Raw genomic sequence first — 6,321 nt, 5'->3', positions numbered from 1 at the left:
CTCAAGAATCAAAAAACCTTTATAATAAATTATTTAGCCCTAAAACTTAAAGATTTTGAAACAGAACAAAACAAGAAACCCAGAGTAAGTAGAACAAAGAAATAGTAAAGATAAAAGCAGAAGCAAATGACATAGAGACCAAAAAGACAATGCAAGAGATCAATAAAACTAAAAGTTGGTTCTTTGAAAAGATAAATAAGATTGCTCAACCATTATCCAGACTCATCAAGAAACAAAGAGAGAGGACCCAAATAAACAAACCCAGAAATGAAAGAGGAGAAGTAACAACTGACACCACAGTAATACAAAGGATTGTAAGAAAATACTAGAAACAATTATATGGCAAAAAATTGGACAAACTAGGAGAAATAAACACATTCCTAGAATCATGCAGTCTTCCATAACTCAAGCAGGAAGGGTCAGAACACCCGAACAAACCAATAACAACCATGGAAATTGAAGCTGTAATCAATAAACTCCCATTAAAAAAAAAAAAAAAAGCCCTGATCTGGACACATTCACAAGAGAGTTGTACTGAACATTCAAGGAAAAATTAATACTTTTTCTCCCCAAAATATTCAGGAGGACAGAAGACTTCCAAGCTCTTTTTATGAGGACAGCATAATCCTAATTTCAAAACCAGATAAATACACTACAAAGAGAGAAAACTGCAGGCCAATATCACTGATGAACAAAGATGCTAAAATCCTCAACAAAATCTTAGGAAATTTAATCCAGCAATATATTAAATCATTATTCACCACAATAAAGTTGGATTTATACCAGGAATGCAAGGCTGGTACAATGTTCGCAAATAAATAAATGTGATACACCACATTAACAAAATGAAGAAAAAAATTATATAATCCTATCAATGGATGCTAAAAAAGGATTTTATGAAGTCCAACACCCTTTTTGATAAAAAGTCTCAACAAAGTTGGAATAGATAAATCACACTTCAGCATATTAGGTCTTGTATAATAAACCTACAGCCAACGTCATACTCAATGAGCAAAAACTAAAAGCATTTTCTTTTACAACAGGAACAAGACAGATATGTCTACTTTGCCACTCTTATTCAATATAGTACTAGAAATCTTACACACAACAATTAGAGAAAAAGGAAAAATAACTTGCACCCAAATTGGAAAAAAAGTAAATAAAACTGTCATTATTTGCAGATTATATTGTACATAAAAAAATCCTAAAGACTCCACCAAAAATCTACTAGATTTAATAATTAAAATTGGCAAACTAGTAGGATACAATATTGACATAAAAAATCACTGGCATTTTTTGTACAACCATAATGAACAATGAGAAAGAAAATCTAAAAAATTCCAATTACCATTACAACAAAAATATTAAGATACCTAACAATAAACTTAACAATGGAGGTAAAAGGCCTGTTCTCAGCAAACTTTAGTACATTAAAAAATAAATAGGTGGAAGATATAAAAGATGGAAGCATATCCCATGTTCTTGGATTGGAAGAATCAACACCATTCAAATGTCCATACTAACCAAAGCAATCTATAGATTCAATGCAATCCCCATCAAAATACAAATGGCATACTTCACAAAATTAGAACAATTACTTCAAAAGTTTATATGGAACCAAAAAAGACCTCGAATAGCCACAGCAATCTTCAAAAGAAAGAACAAAGTTGGAGGGATCACAATACCTGATTTCAGGTTATACTACAAAGCCACTGTAATCAAAACAGCCTGGTACTGGCACAACAACAGGCATATAGACCAGTGGAACAGAACAGAGAACCCAAAAATGGACCCAAGCCAATATACTCAATTAATATTTGACAAAAGTGGCAAGAGCATACAGTGGAGTAAGTACCACCTCTTTAATAAATGGTGCTGAGAAAATTGGACAGCTACTTGCCGAAAAATGAAACTAGACCATCAACTTACACCCTACACCAAAATAAACTCAAAATGGATAAAAGACTTAAATGTAACTCATGAATCCATGAAAATCCTAAAAGAGGCTGTAGGCAACAAAATTTCAGACATCATACGCAGCAGAATTTTTACTGACACATCACCTAAGGCAATAGAAACAAAGGACAAAATGAACACATGGGACTACATCAAACTCAAAAGCTTCTGCACAGCGAAAGACACAATCATCAAAACGGAAAGGCTACCCACTGTATGGGAGAGCATCATTGCCAATGATATATCAGATAAGGGGTTAATTTCCAATACATATAGAGTGCTCATACAACTCCACAAAAGGAAGACAAAGAATCCAATTAAAAAAATGGGCAGAGGAACTAAATAGACCCCTCTGCAAACAGGACATACAAATGGCTAAGAAACATATGAAGAAATGCTCAACATCACTAATCATCAGAGAGATGCAAATTAAAACAACTATGAGGTATCACCTCACACCTGTCAGAATGGCCGCCATCAACAAATCATCAAACAACCTGTGTTGGCGAGGGTATGGAGAAAATGGACTCTAGTGCACTGCTGGTGGGAATGCAGACTGGTGCAGCCACTATGGAAAACAATATGGTGCTACCTCAAAAAATTAAAAATTGAACTTCCATTTGACCCAGTGATCCCACTTCTAGGAATATACCCTAAGAAGCCTAAAACACCAATCAGAAAGAATATATGCACCCCCATGTTTGTAGCAGCACTATTTACAATCGCTAAGATCTGGAAACAGCCCAAGTGTCCATCAGTAGACGAATGGATAAAAAAGCTGTGGTACATATACACAATGGAGTACTATGCAGCTGTAAGAAAGAAAGATCTCTTATCCTTTGAGACTACATGGAGGGACCTTGAAAGTATCATCCTAAGTGAAACAAGCCAAAAAGAGAAAGACAAGTTTCATATGATCTCAGTTATTTGTGGAGTATGATGAACATAACAGTCTGACGAAGGGGGTTGTCCCAGAGACGCGGAAGTGGGGTACAGACTGACAATCCCCTAAAAAGAGGGGTGGTGGGGGAGAGATAAATCACAGAACTTATATGCATGTATGCATGAACAGTGGACATGGACAACAAACTGGGGAAAGGGCAGTGAGGGAGGGGGAGGGGGGATCAGTGTGGGAATAAGGAGAAACATCTGTAACAAAAATTAGTTATTAAAATAAATAAATAAATGGTATTGGGAAAATTGGACAAGTATATGCTAAAAAATGACAGCAGACCACCAACTTACTTCATAAACATGAATAAACTCAAATGCATAAAAGACCTAAATGTATCCATGAAATCATAAAAATTCTAGAAAAAAATTTAGGCAATAAAATCTCAGACATTACAAGCAGCAGCCTTTTCACCAATACATCACCTAGGGCAAGAGAAACAAAGGAAAAGAAAATAGTAAATGGGACTACACCAAGCTAAAAATCTTCTACACAGCAAAAGTAACCAGCATCTAAATAAAAATGGAATCCACTGTATGGGAGAACATATTTGCCAATGATACATTGGATAATGGGTTAATTTCCAAAACATATAGAATACTCATACACTTTAACAAAAGGAGACAAACAATCCAGTTAATAAATGGGCAGAGGCCCTGAATAGACAATTCTCCAAACAAGACTTAGAAATGGGAAAAAGACATATGAAAAAATGCTCAACATAATTAATCATCAGAGAGATGCTAATTAAAACAACTATGCATTATTACCTCACACCTGCCAGAATGGCTGCCATCAGCAAATCATCAAACAAGTGCTGGCATGGATGTGAAGGAAACGGTACTCCAGTACAGTGCTTGTGAGAATGGAGACTGGTGCAGCCACTTTGGAAAACAATATGGTGTTTCCTCAAAAAATTAAAAATTCAACTGCCATTTCACCCGGTGTGTCCACTTTTATGAATACATCCTAAGAAGCCTTAAGCCACAATTAGAAAGAAGATATGCACCCCTATATTCATAGCAGTGATATTTACAATAGCTAAGTTCTGTAAACAGCTCAAGTATCCATCAATAGATGAGTAGACAAAAAAGCTCTGGGTTCTTTGAAAAGATTAACAAGACTGATGGATCCTTAGGTAGACTAACCAAGAAAAAAAAAAAAAAAAAGGAGGACCCAAATATACAAAATGAGAAATGAAAGAGAAGTTACAACTGACATCAGAGAAATACAAAGGATCATTAAAACATACTATGAACAATTATATGCCAACAAATTGGACAATCTAGGTGAAATGAACAAATTTATAGAAACACAGAGTCTCCCAAAACTGAACCAGGAAGAGATAGAAAACTTGAACAAACCAATCACAAATAAGAAACTTAAAAATGTAATCAAGAAACTCTGTGCAAACAAAAGCCCAGGCCCGGATAGTTCCATGAGGGCATTTTACCAAACGTTCAAAGATCTAACACCCATTCTCCTCAAACTATTCCAAAAAATCTAAGAAGACAAAGACTTCTAAACTCATTGTATGAGGTCAGCATAATCCTAATTCAAAAACTGGATAAAGATGCTACAAAAAAAGAAAACTACAGGCCAATATCCCCGATGAACATAGATGCAAAATCCTTAACAGAATATTAGCAAATCGGATCCAGCAATATATTAATGGTACAATATTCACAAATCAATAAATGTAATACACCACATAAACAAAATGATAGATAAAAACCATATGATATTATCAATAGATGCTGAAAGACATTTGACAAATCCAGCACCCATTTCTTATAAAAATGCTTAGCAGTGTGGAAATAGAGGGATCATATCTCAACATGATAAATGCCATATATGAAAAACCTATAGCCAATATCATACTCAATGGGCAAAAACTAAAAGCATTTCCCTTGAGAACAGGAAGAAGACAGGGATGTGCATTTTCGCCACTCTTATTTAACACAGTACTGGACGTCTTAGCCACAGCAATCAGACATGAAGAATGAATAAAAGGTATCCGAATTGGAAAGGAGGAGGTGAAACTCTCATTATTTGCAGATGATATGATATTGTACATAGAAAACCCTAAAGTCTCCATCAAAAATCTACTAGATTTTCCCTGGCCAGTTTGGCAAAGCGGTTAGATCATCAGCCCACAGACCAGAGAGACTGGATTCAATTCCCGCAAAGGGAATGCACCATGGTTGCATTTTGTCCCCGACCCCGATTAGAGTTGTGTGGCTGGCAACCAGTCAATGTGTCTCTCTCACATCAATGTTTCTCTCTGTCTCTTCCTCCCTCTCTTCCTCCCACCCTATCTGCAGTTAAATGCAAAAATGTCCTCAGGTGAGGATAAAAAAAATCTACTACATTTAATATATGAATTTGGCACAGTAGAAGGATAAAAAATTAAAATCAGGAAATTAACAGAATTCTTATATACCAACAATGAACTCACAGAAAGAGAAACTAAAAAAACCAATCACATTTACCCTTGTGATAAAACTAGGAAGAAACTAAACCAAAGAAGTAAAGGACCTATTTTCAGAAAACTACACTAAGAGAAAAACAAATATCACATGATCTCATTTATTTGTGGAATATAATGAACAATACAAGCTGATGAACAAAATAGACCCAGAGAACTGGAGGTAGGCTACAGAAGAGGGTGTCAAGGTGGAGGGAGAGATAAACCACAGTACTTATATGCATGTATGTGCACCATGGACATAGACAACAATGTTGGGGACAGGGTGGAGGCTGAGGATCAGGAAGAGAGTGTCAATGGGGGAAATAGAGAAATATCTGAAACAAAAATAAATTAATAAAAAAGTTTTTTTTAAAGTTCTGGTAAATATACACAATGAAATACTATGCAACTGTAAGAAAGAAAGATCTCTTACCCTTTGAGATGACATGGAGAGACCTGGAAAGTATATTCTAAACAAAGTAAGCCAATCTGAAAAAGACAAATTTCACATAATATCAATTTTTTGTAGAATATCATGAACAAAATAATTGGATGACCAAAATAGATCTAGAGACATAGAAGTAGGAATCAGCCTGACAAACCTCAGAGGAGGGGGGGCAGGAAAGAGATAAACCAAATAATTTATATGCATATATGCATAACCAATGGACATAGAAAACAATACTCACTTATTTGTAGAATATCTTGAACAAAATAATCAAATGAACAAAGATCCAGAGACGGAGATAGGGAACAGACTGACAAATCTCAGAAGGAAGGGGCAAAGGGAGAATTGGAAGAGATAAACCAAAGAACTTATATGCATTACCAATGGACAAAGACAATACAGAGAAGTGAAGTTGGGGGTGGGAGTGAGGAGGAGGGAGTCAATGGAGGAATAAAGGAGGGACATCTGTAATGCTTTCACAATAAAAATACACTT

This window comes from Molossus molossus, unplaced genomic scaffold, assembly GCF_014108415.1.
Source record: "Molossus molossus isolate mMolMol1 unplaced genomic scaffold, mMolMol1.p scaffold_m16_p_2, whole genome shotgun sequence".
Taxonomy (NCBI): Eukaryota; Metazoa; Chordata; class Mammalia; order Chiroptera; family Molossidae; genus Molossus; species Molossus molossus.
This window is presented reverse-complemented; position numbering follows the sequence as displayed.